Source organism: Leuresthes tenuis, unplaced genomic scaffold, assembly GCF_036924035.1.
Source record: "Leuresthes tenuis unplaced genomic scaffold, fLeuTen1.0.hap1 SCAF_1, whole genome shotgun sequence".
In the NCBI taxonomy this organism is placed as follows: domain Eukaryota; kingdom Metazoa; phylum Chordata; class Actinopteri; order Atheriniformes; family Atherinopsidae; genus Leuresthes; species Leuresthes tenuis.
In genome coordinates this window covers 39,864,929-39,878,217 of record NW_027325355.1, presented here as the reverse complement: position 1 = coordinate 39,878,217, position 13,289 = coordinate 39,864,929, and the positions used below count along the sequence as shown (strand labels likewise).

Sequence of the window (13,289 nt, the reverse complement as noted above, 5' to 3'; positions counted from 1 at the left end):
TTTCATCCTCACCATACACTCCTTTCAATCAGTAGACCCTTCTCCACCACCGGAATCTCAGGACATTCACACTATCAAAACCATCACTTCACATAGACAGTTAAAACCCAGAAATGTTTTTAGACTCAAAAGTGTTTTATTTTATTCCCTTAAAGTGCCACGATGAGCACACGTTCAGCACTGACATCAAAATGGCTTTGCTGAACGTGCGCTCTCTTTTAAACAAATCTTTTACCATAAATTATTTAATTTTAGAGAAAAACCTGGACAGTATTCTCCTTTTAGAGACATGGCTTGGCACTGATGCACCTGTTATTATCACTGAGGATTCGCCACCAAATTTTAACTTTCTATTTTCTACAAGGGGAGGCAAAAAAGGGGGAGAAACTGCATCAGTAACGCAAATCACAATGTCCTCAAACAAGGTTCCTTTTAACAGTTACTCATCATTTGAGCATCATGCCTTTGTTTTTAGCAGCCCTCCTATTCATTGTATAACGGTCTACAGACCACCCCAGTATTCCACTTCTTGTATCAGGGAAGTTTCTGAACTGCTATCAATCATTCACACCACCTACAACAGGATGTTAATAACTGGTGATTTTAATCTACACGTTGACAACACCTCGGACCCAATATCCAGAGAATTTTTAAACTTCTTAAACTGCTTGGATTTTAAACATCATATTTCACAGCCAATCCACAGCAGAGGACGCACCCTGGACCTGGTCATAACCTTTGGCCTGTCCGTGGATGTGTCCTCTGTTGTGGACCTGGCTGTGTCTGACCACTACTGTGTGTTTTTTTAACACCACCAGTTTTAATCAGCGGGAGGCCCCGGTGAGAACGGTGAGGAAACGCTACCTAACTCCTGAAGTGGCTGCAAATTTTATCCAGATTTTACAGAGCACTCCTGCAGAGATTTTACCAGCACCTTGTGATTTTATCGTTGACAATTTTAACAGCAATCTTAAGTCAACGCTGGACTCAGTGGCTCATCTTTTAACAAAAACAATTAAGACAAAACCTACACCACCATGGAGAAATGAGGAAACAAAGAAACTAAAAAGAAACTGCAGGAGTGCTGAAAGGAGATGGAGAAAAACAAAACTAAGAATTCATTATCAAATTTTGGCTTGGCTTGCTCATGCCACTAAAAACTAGAAACATGGTGAAGAACAACATGACAAACTAAATCCATCATGTTAGAAGACAGAGTGGGAAAAGAATGAAAGTCAACAGAAATTCAGCTCCATTATTGAATGAAGTCAAACACACTGAAGAGTTCGATCAGAGTTGAGCAGCTGTGTGGATTTGTAGTTGTGCATTTTCATCCCAGCTGTTAAACAGCAGATAACAGTGTGTGTTACTAAATTCACCACCAAGCTGAATGTGTTTGTGGGAACATGAATGTTTTTTAGTCTTTCTCATCATGTGACCCCGATTTTTTTCATCTGCTGTCAGATTCAAATCAAGACCATGAAACCACACAGCAGCTTCAGCTGAGCTGTCAGTCAGCAGCAGCGGTCTTATCTGTGGGCCGCAGGGGGTGATGGGAGCTCTGAGGAGCTGTTAGAAAGCACGTGGCCCTGGTCTGATCTCACAGCTCGTCGTTGTTTGGCCTCAGCTGCGTCAGAGCGCCACTTCTCTCCAGGTTCACCAGAGGAAACACCACTGCACAAAATGCTTTTCCTCCCAGCTGCTGCTCTGTGCTGTCTGTGTTCAGCTGAGTGTTTCCAGCCAATCAGGAGCCAACAAACTCCACCTGGAACAAACACTGTCACACTGACGTTCATCTGTCTGTCTGTGTCTTTACAGTGCTGGTTGCCATGGCAGCACAGCTGATTCAGGACCAGTTAACACTGAGCAGGAGTTGGTTAAAGTGTCTCCTTCAGCTGTGGAACTGACCAGTGTGATGAAAACTGGATATACTGGTACCAGAAGAAAGAAGCAGAAACATTCACAGTGATTCTTCATATTAATAAAGATAGTGGTGATGTTTATAAAGGTTATGGTCATCATCAGAAAGATGATTTCTCAGCTGTGAACAAACAGAATGGCTGTGAGTTGCAGATACAGAAAGGTAAACTCAATCATTCAGCCACCTACTACTGCAGCTGTGATAAGTGGAGTCTCCACAGTGAGAAATGATCCCTGCAATCTGTACAAAAACCTTCAGATGAACAGATATCAAACAGTGTTTGTGACATGAAGAGAGCAGTAAACCACAGCCCAGGTTCAGAAGCTGGATCTTATTGTATGTACTGACAGTTGCAGACAGAGTCCATCAGTTGGAGGACCAGGACCAGAATGGAGCAGCAGAACCTGGATCCGAACCCCTCCACCAGGAACAGAGCCGGCTCATCCTCTGGTTCTATTGGGCTTCAGGTCAGTGTGGACGATGCTAAAGACACGAGTACGTGTGTCGAAGCTCCGTGTGTCCTCCGCTCATTCTGCTTTTCCATCAAATGTGGAAAAAGTGTCAAAGATAGTGTTTTTCTCTGTTAAAAACAGCAAAGTGTTTCCTGGTTTCATCTCATCTCTCTGAGCTGCAGATACAGATGTGCTTAGACTGAACATGTGCTGCAGGCTGAATGATTTGCTGGAATCAATGGGCAGATTGTTGTGGTGGGACGTTTTCTGGCTCTCAGCTTTCACATTTGAGAGGTTCAGGAGCCACTCATCATTATTTGTGTTTAAAGTCTCTGGATTACATGAATTTAACCTGGTGGTGGTAATACTTCTGGGTCTTTAATGGTTAGATGACAGGTTTTTAGAGCTCTCTACCTCAGTGTAAAGAGTTATTTTAGAGAGAAACGAAGGTTGAAACAATGTTTCCCTGATGGCTCTTGAGCTGATTGGCTGCAGACCTCTGGGTTGTAAGCTGGAACAAAGGGTTAGTGTAAAGAATGTCATGTATTACCACTACTGTTACTTTTATTTACATATTTTTTGCGCTAATTAATTCATTATCGCCAACAATTTTTTGTCTCCCATTACCGCAGTTTTCATTATTTATTATTTTTATTATAACATCTGTTGCTCTCTGACTTTCATTTTGAAAAAGTCCACCGTGAGCCAGCCTCGTGTTTTGCTTACTGCTGCAGCTCTCATAGGAAACAGTCAGAAAAGAAAAGAATGGCGGATGAAGCGGGCTAAACAAACATGGACAAAGTTAAAGAACGTTTAAATGGCCATTTTCACTTCAAAGTTCTTCCAGACGGCGCAGTAGATAGAGCAAAAGTTATTTGTCAGCACTGAAATATTGAATTGTCATAACACCGGAGTACTAAGATCATATGACAGTACAATTCCAATAGAAGTGCATTATATGATACTTTTGAAGTTGTTATTGAATTTTCCATATAACAATGTGAATAATCACAGGAAATCATGTGATTAACACAATTAAAGAATTTAATATTTGCCCAGCCCTATTTTCATTCATTTAACCCAATTAATGATCAACCTTTTTCAGTCAAACCTCTACATGGTGTTCAAGTGAACAACTTGAACAAGACTGTGCTTCCTTCTATCATTTAGAAATATTGTAGCACAAGTTCCTTTTCAGAATTTCATCACAACAAAATAAATAGTAAAATAGCAAAAAGCAAGAGTTTACTGCTTAAAAACCTGAATGTGTGCAGAACACATTAGAGCACAGTGCTGATAGCTTAGGGCACTATTAAACACAACGTCAGCGTTCACGTTTGATCTGAGATATTGAGACTTATGTGGTTCTGTCTGTCCAGGTCCAGTTAGAATATGTTGTTTAGCTTAGAGGAAACTCATTAACTTCAAAAGGATCTAAGTCTTCTTCCTCTCTGTCATTGCAGAAACATATAGCCCAAGAAGGATCCAGATGGCACTGCTGTAAGCACTGTGGGAAAATGTTCAAAAGATCATCACATCTGAGGTATCATCAGAGGCTTCATACTGGGGAGAAACCTTATAGCTGTTGTAGCCAAATTATATATCGCCGGCACACAAGGCACCAACAATATATATTTATAGCGGACACACGTAGCGTGATGTGATAAGATATAAGGATTTATCAGAAAGTTCTCACTATCTGAATAAGCCTTATTTAACCTCGTTTTAGGGCACCACCTTCAATCGAAGGAAAAGACAGAATCTTACGATTCTGGTATGTTAAATTAACAATCAATTATTAATTAATAACTAATAAATTCCAGTCTCATATAGTCGCTACTCGTGAATTCTCGTTTTGTTGGACTCGCACATACGTAAAGAACACATACACAAAAGCCGGTTGATTTAATATATATATATATATATATATATATACATGAACTATTTATTAAAATGACATGACCAAAGACATGAACCTTAAGACAACAGGAGAAATGCTTTGAATATGGATGATTATATAAGAAACACTTATGAAAAGAAAAGAATTAAGGGGAGGGGATGGATGGATACCGGAATCATTCAAATAGTCGTATTGTGTTACTATTTGAATTTAAAAGCTAACAACTTGGGTTGATTTATCATTTTAACAGCGAATTCTCTCGACACCCACCGCATACCGTCTGAAATGTAAGAACAGGGCAGATCTTACGGTCAGGTCAGCTCCGAACCACAGATCATCGCCAGCGGGTCTCACTGGGTCTCTCTCTGTTCCGCGTCTCGCGGCCTTCGTTGTGGTTGACTTTCAGGGACTGGACCGGTCGCTTTCCTGCGCTGGAGAATAAGCCTTCCTTCTGGTAGCTTGAAGACGAGCGGGTGGGGTGTCTGAATTCACAGCAAATAATGATAAAACTGTCCAAGGATGGAGTTGGTTTTGGTTGCCGACCAACTCTGATGAGGTGAACTTAAGTTCACCAAAGATTGACAAAAAGGTTGACAAGCTGAACGCTGGCTCCTTTTGGTGATCAAAAATAGGTGAAGAGCTGTACAGCAGCAGAGTTTAAAACGTGCTATAGAGAGGAGACAGGATGACGGACGAACAAAAAACGCAAAATGTATCTTTCTACTACATTCTTCTCTTTCTGTCTTTGTTCGGACCTTCTTCTTCCATCTCATCTTCCTCTCCTGCCATTTTCAAAGAGTCTCTGCAACTCTTATTCCATCAATTAGAGCTCTCTGCTCTTCATCTTCTCTACTGATCTGGACCTTCAATATTCTCTTTCAATATTCCGTCCATGTTCTGTTCAAGAACCTATGCGATCTTATGCCATGACTGGACAATAACTAACTTTTCCTCGCGGGTTACGGAGTTTGATTCGCGGAGGCGGGGCATGACGTAGGCCTACGCTACACTTTCAGCCAATGGTATGCCTGAAACTGTTGTGACGTCTGCCTGGGCGTATTTTGTAAGGCGACCTGCAAGGAGAATTCGACTCCTGCATTCCTCCGTCTCATAAACATTTGTTCAGAGGATTCTAAAACACTATAACTTGTTAAGATATAAAGGGAAAGATATAGCATAAACTAAATAAAGACATAAAAACAACATAACATAACATAACATGATGGTTATGAGTCTCAAAATTCAGATGGATATCTGTAAAGTTATGAAGTATGAATAACGAACCAACCAATGTTATTTTCCTGTGTTAAACACAGAATACAATAAGAAACAGCTGAAGAATTGGTTAATAGTTGCATTATTTCATATAAATGTCACATGTCATATGCAAGTTGTTGATTAGTTTGGGTTTAACTATTCAGTACTACGAACCACTCGGGGGCAATGTGGCTCCATAGGATGATTAGTCATTTTCCAAAATAATAATATCTTCCGTATCGTTCCACGTACGATCATGAAAAAGGTATTAAAATGCAGCTTGTGATATCACTGAAAACATTAAACAACTTGTACAAAGATACAAAGCACATTTAATACAGTTTCAAGATTCAGCTAAAAAGTGATTCAGGGTGAGATCCTTTGAGAGGTCCATGCAGCGACTGTCTCTGGCTTGAATCAGAATCAGGGCAAACTGTCACCATTGTTTACTTTGACCCAGATAGGGTCAAAAGGGTCCTGTTCTGGTTTTCCCCAATACTCTCCTGAGAGGGTCCGTTGTTTGTTCAGCTTAGTTAGCACTAAGCTATTAATGCATTTACCTAAATTTATGGCACAGGACTATGGAAAGAGGGGCTGAGAAAACTCCCCCAAAATGCTTTCGTGGGCAAAGGTTGTTGTAAATTTCTCTTACTTGATGTAGAAATCCCCCATCTGGTATTTCCAAACTTACCATCCCCACCAAAAAATGTTGCAGTCATTTAAAGTCTTAAGTTTGTATTAAATTCCACACTTGAGTTCGCTACACATCTTCCCCAAAGAACCAGAAATGTTTAACTCAGTCTAAAAAAGGTTTGGAGTTGTACCCGGTACTTTCCAGACAGCTGTATGATGCTCATAACTGAAACTGAAAATGAAGACTGTTTCCTTTAGGTTTTTTTGTTATAAAACCTATAGAACGTCATTTCGTCTTGTCAAAACTTAATGAAATCGGAAAAGCTACATATAGATGTCTTTAATTGAGGCTAATTAAAGATATCTGTAACTGGAATTATGACTCGTCCTAATTCACTTACAGATATCCACATCTGTAAGTTACTGGTGAGCAGTTATTGGTGACATGAGCAGGCCAACCACCATCTTTGTCATGTTCTTTGGATGAGATAAACAACGTGTGTGTGTGTGTATTTTTAGGCATTTATCTAATGTATCCGACCCATCTGACACAATCGAGAAACTTTATCTGACCAAGTTATTTAGTTTCGTTATGCACTCTTAAAGTCTTGGACCATTTAAGGACATTCATTGTGTAGTATGAGCAGAGTGGAAAAGTACAAAATAGGAACATGGCTTATTTAGAAAAATACAGAATATAAATACATTCTGTCTAAGAGTAAAGCCAGTTATAACATCATTGATCCACTGACTGTCTTAATGAAATCTGATTATACTTTGATTCAGGAAGCACAGTAAGATGTGCAGTCGAGTCATTATACAACTTTTGGAGTTTAAAAGGCAATCACACTTCCAAAATAATAAACCCCTCTGAAAATGTTCCACTTTGGCAAAGGTGAAAGGTTGGGAAAGCCAGCAATTTGGTTCACTTCTAACTTTCAAGCTTTCTGATACCATTTCTAATTCCTTTTTCTACTTGAAATGAGTAGCAGATCCCATTTTTAGATTGAGAATGCTTCCTCATCGGAGAGCCCTGCAGGACCTGATCATACACAGCAGCACCATGCTGCAGACTGCAGGGTGTTTAAAACGTGTAGGGTCAGTCAATTGAGGAAAAACATTCAGTTGTCAAGGATTACCTTCAGTGGTATTTAATTGATAGGAACCACACAGCAGTTGAAAGTAGTGTATTGTATTGCTTTTGCCTTGAGAGAGTTAAGGGTAAAACGTCACAGCTTGTTACTTAACTCTGCACTAAAACGCCTAATATCCAGAGAGTTCCAACAGTATATAAGTTTACACATCTGCCACATATCTAAAATGTTTACGGGTATATACGGGAAGATCTCATTTGTAACAGAACCTAGGATACCCTCCGTATACACATCTATAACAAATCCTAGTATTGGATATCTTTTGGATACATACATTATACATAAATAATTCTTCTGTTTTTTCATAAATCCTTTAAACAACTTCTGTCCTGCTCAAAAAATACCTAACATTCAATCATTTTTAGGATTTTAACCCTTCAAATGACAGTTTAATTATTTTTAATTAATTATTTACTAAAAACACACTAAACGTTAAATATTTTCTGTAAAAATTACACAGATGGGGCTTTGGTGGTAACTTGAGTCTTGGATATGTCAAGGATTAGCACCAAAATTGATTTGATATCATTAGTATATTTTTATGTACTAGAAACTGAACATGCTTTACGGCCGCATTGAAAGACAAGGTGCTGGACCCAACGCCCCCCACCAGTCAGTTAATTTTAAAGTAGATCTTAAGAGTAAATTTCTTCACATGTGGCACCATATATACATCCACAGATAAAACTGCAGTGATGCATCAGGAACCCACAACTATCTACTTCATGAGTTCCAATATTTTTTGCTTTTCACAGAAAGGCAAGTTACTCGAAGCCGCCACCCTAACGATGTGCTGTTGTTTTTCATTTAATGAGATTAAATACTTTACTGTCTTTGTGTGAACACTCATTGTACCAGGTTACAGTGTATTCTGTCCTCAGTCATTGGTCATTGCAATCTTGGGTGCTTGAATAGAAGTCAATTCACTACTTGGTTTTGGAAGATGTTTCAGCTTTCTTCTGAATGAGCTGTTCAAACGCTAAATCCACTGGTGGGGCGTTCAAGGCTTCGAGGCTGTTGTTTTGAACATTCATACTTCAGAGTCATTGTCCCAGTTGTGTCACTGAAACACTGACCATCTTCTTGGTCGTCTGGAACTACCGACCACATGAATGAGGAATGAAATAGCCTATTCATATGAGAGCTGAAACAATCAGGAACTAATTTTGCATAACATAGCTTACCTCTTTTTCATCACTTTCAAGAGCAGCTGTGGTTTCCTTGTTTCCTCTTCCATTCCTTTGTTTCATTTCACACTTTTCTTTAAAAAACCTCACTAAGTGCATTTTAGGAGTAAATGAAACTTGCAGCTATAGGAAAATTAAGGTATTAACTTTGTATACGTTTTACTTCTTTCAGCCACAAAGTAAACTTATTAAGTAACTTAGTTTATCTTGATCCAAGTACGGAATAAAGTCCAGTCATTGGCTCATGCTTACATGTAATTTAGCAGAATAAACATGTTTTTCACTCCACATATTTACCTTGAGGTATTACCAGTTATATACTTACACGTTCGACATCATATAGTACTGGAGTTTAAAAGTTTATAGTAAATAATATGTGTGCTCAATTGCATTATTTTTATGCACCTTAAAAACATCCCTTATCCAAAAGTAGTATAATTGAAGTTTATTTCATGAAGTATGCATGAGTATAAGTATAGCAAGTATACTACGGACCATGTACTTGTAGTGAACTAGAAAGTATACTAACTTAATACCTCTTCAGGCTAAATTTGAACATTTTTAAGTTTACAAAAGTGTACTTTTGACACAGGACCTGAGAGATGCATCTGGACCTTCAGCTGATCCATCTACTGTTGGCCCAAGCCTCATCAGAAATGGTCTCCATGGAAGGGTGGCTGTCAAGAAGCCATTCTTAAGGAAGGGAAACAGGGAGAAAAGGCTGAGCTATGCCAAATGACACAAGAAGTGGACTGAAAATCAGTGGCAACAGGTCTTATGGAGGGATGAATCCTGGAGAACCATTCCTGAAGACTATTTAAAGAAATTACAGAATCCTGGCAAAACATAAAGGAATGAGGTGTGTTTTAAGACTTTTGACCACAGTACTTTATATAATCTGCATATTCCAAAAGGTTTTCCTGTTCTATAAGCACATACTTTCTGTTTCACTGAAGAAAGGGATGATATGTATCTGTTCAAGGTGCTCTGTATTTAGTCTAACCTACAACTGGTCAAAACAGGACGATTGTCTTCAGCATCAGTGCTCAGTGACAGCTTTAGAAGTATGTGTAGAAAACTGATTTGTATTCAGACTGTTTCTGTCCAGTCGAGCTCTTTGATCTGACAACAAAAATAAACTCTTCTAAACCATCAACTTGTATTTTAGACCCAATTACACTAGATAGTTCAAGGAGGTTTTCCCCTAAATCCACACCTCCACATTGGATTTGATCAGTCCACCACAGAGTTTTAAGGCTGCTGGAATTAAACCTTTACTTGAAACTTTACTTTTACTCTGGAACTTTTACTCTGGCTTTTACTCTGAGCCGTAATTGGTGTTGTTAGCAGAGGCCATGGAGGGAGTCCATTCCCTCTGAGTGCAGCCCACAGAGGGAGTGGGATAGCTTCCTGAGTCTGTAAACTTCCTCTTGCTGTGTTGAGCTGCAGAGGCCTGGGGAGGATTCTGCATCTTCTGTGGCTTCCTCAGAACTTTCCTCTTTGCCACTTTCAAAGGGAAATATGTAGGAACCCTCAGACTCATTTTCCAGAATCTCTTCATCTACTCTGTCACTCCACAGAAGTGCAGGAGAGGATATTTTGGTTTGACTCAAAAAGGACTTTTTAAGTAAGTGTTGCTTTTCAGGCGGTTTGTCTTTCAGGCTTTTATAAACTACAGTGATGTCATGTCCTTTGATGATGTTTCCACTGTGATGTCATGCAAAACTGTGAAGTCATAATCTGTGATGACATCACTTCTTGTGATTTCAGCAGCGATGGTGCTCTGTTCTCAGTCACCAGTCATCACGTGGGCTGTTCTGCTCTCTTTTTCAGCTTTATGATCTTAACTGTAAATAACATGCAGCACATGTTCATAGAGCCCAGGCAATGGTGGGAATGAATGCTGTGTGAAATGTAAATGAAACAGAAGCAGTCACCTGCAGATCCTTCATATATATATATATATATATATATATATATATATGTGATAACTGAATCTGAATGTATCAGTGTCCAGGTCAGTAATAATGTATTTATTGTATGTTATGGTGCTCACAGCTGCTTTCTTCACGCCTCACCTGGAAGTATCTTTGAAGCTGCTTTGTATGTTGTCTACACTGACTGTAAAGCAAAAGTAACACAACAGCCACATCTTCAGGCTGTTCTCAGTGTTTCCAGCACAATCATTCAGCTGTTTTCATGCATCAACATAATACAGTAATAACAGTGTAGTTATGGTTGTTTCTATTCAGAGCTGCTTACAGGCAGTATGGGATTATTTCTACGTGTCAACATATAGTGTACAACATCATTTCTAGTAAAAATCTGACTTTGAAAGATGTTAAAATGACAGAATCAGCATGTAAATGATAAAGTGTCTTCTTGTGGATGTTCTCAGATATGTACAGTATGAACACTGTGATCCTTTCGCACATGTCCCAGTATGTTTGATTGTGTTCCAAGTGAGAGTCAGACTGGAGAAAGTGTCATGAAGCTGTCACCCTTAAACAATCAATAAAAGCTCTGAATACAAAAGCATTTCAGTGTCATTACAGTGTCATCTCTATAAGTAATGATGAAAGAAGCAAAAGCTTCAGCTGCACCTCCTGAGCTCTACTTTCCATATTGTCTACACTGACTGAATCAAAAGCAGCACAACGGCCACATCTTCAGCTTGTTGTTGAAAAGCTGTTCTGACAACATTCACAGCCCAATAAGCAGCACAGTGACAGCAGTGTAGTTGAGTTTGTGGGTCAGAGGAAATCTCATGTTCCAGTCATGTGATCCACCATTTCACTTTATTCCATTTTAAAAGGACTTGGACTGATCTCAGGTCAGGATTTTGTCCTTCTAGCAGCAGCTTATCAGGACGCTGATTTTGTTGGACAGATATTCATCAGTTTCCTGTGGATGTTTCGGCTTCCCAGAAGATGAATCCAGAGTGCACTGAGACTGAGACAGGAGCAGGAAAACTTCCTAAATTCATGTGAAGTCTTTGTACCACATTACAGCTCAGAAACAGAACACATGCACAGTGAGGGCATGATGCTCAATACGTTTCTCAAAGCATTTACTCAAGGACATTCATTATGTGCTTATAGTGATATGATTTTCTTCCCCTGACACTGAAATAACAAACATCTTTAAGTGATTTCATGTCACTTTTAGATCCATCAGCTCCACAGTTTTATATCTCTACATGTTAAGTATAAGGCAGCTTTCACAGCGAGCTATGTGGCAAATATCTGTGAAACAACTGAGACTAACAGCCTGAAACATCCAGTTTCTACAAAGATAGCTCATATACACAGTTCTGTGGAATGTTTCTGTACAGTCATCATGGACATTAATGTCATTGCCATTTAGTCATTTAGCAGATGCTTTGATCCAAAGTGACTCACAGGTGAGGAAACAACACCCCAGTGCAGTCAGGCTTACCTCTCATTTCCCCTGTATTTGTGTCCATCCTCCAGACTCCTGTGGATCCTTTTTACCTCACGCTAAAAAAGCCAATATCACAGACAATTCAATTCAATTCAATTTTATTTATATAGCGCCAGATTACAACAATTGTCATCTCAAGGCACTTAAGTAATATAGTCCAATTCAAGCCAATTGGAATTCAATTCATTGTAATCATAATCCAATTAATTCATATAGAGCTAATTAAAAAAATTAATATCCTAGCTAAGGAAACCAACAGATTGCACCGAAATGTGTCTTCAGTCCAATCTCCCGTCCTGAGCGTGCCTGAGGCGACTGTGGAAAGGAACGACTCCCTTTTAACAGGAAGAAACCTCTGGCAGAACCAGACTCAGGAAGGGTGGCCATCCGCCTCGACCAGCTGGGGTTTGAGAAGACAGAAAAGAGGGAAAAGAGGGGGGAAAAACACCATAACGCCATTCAAAGGATATCTGTTGGAACAGGGAAACACAAGTTAATAACCAAAATAATGTCATATGTACATAATATAATTTGAGAAATTAAACAGGGGGGAAAAGAGAGCAAAGTGAGGAAAGGTGTGACAGATGAGGTCCCCCAGCAGTCTAAGCCTATAGCAGCTTAACTATGGGATGTTTCAGGATTACCTGAGCCATCCCTAACTATAAGCTTTATCAAAAAGGAAAGTTTTAAGCCAAATCTAAAAAGTGGAAAGGGTGTCTGCTTCCCAGACATTTACTGGCAGCTTATTCCACAGGAGAGGGGCCTGATAACTGAAGGCCCTGCCTCCCATTCTACTTTTAGAAACTCTGGGAACAACAAGTAAACCTGCAGTTTGGGAGCGAAGTGCTCTGTTAGGAAAATATCTTACAATTAAATCTTTAAGATATGATGGAGCTCGGTCATTAAGAACTTTATATGTGAGAAGAAGAATCTTAAATTCTATTCTGAATTTAACAGGGAGCCAATGAAGAGAAGCTAAAACTGGAGAAACATGATCTCTCCTGTTAGTTCTCATCAGAACTCTGGCTGCAGCATTTTGGATCAGCTGGAGGCTTTTCAGAGAATATGTGGGACAGCCCAATAATAAGGAATTACAGTAGTCCAATCTTGAAGTAACAAATGCATGAACTAGTTTCTCTGCATCACCTTGAGACAGGATGTTCCTGATTTTAGCAATATTACGAAGGTGAAAGAAGGCAGTCCTAGAAACCAGTTTTATATGTGCGTCAAATGATAAATTCTGGTCAAAAATAACTCCAAGGTTCCCTACTGTAGAACTAAAAGCCAAGGAAATACCATCTAGATGATACATCAGTGATAATAGTGGGAAGGATTCCATTA

At 39.3% G+C, this 13,289-nt stretch overlaps 1 protein-coding gene across 1 annotated transcript in view; it reads left to right on the top strand.

Annotated features, from left to right (window-relative positions):
- Positions 1-13,289, top strand: part of slc19a2 (solute carrier family 19 member 2) — a 65,973-nt gene that overhangs the window by 15,934 nt on the left and 36,750 nt on the right. The gene's annotated exons all lie outside the window — the stretch shown is intronic.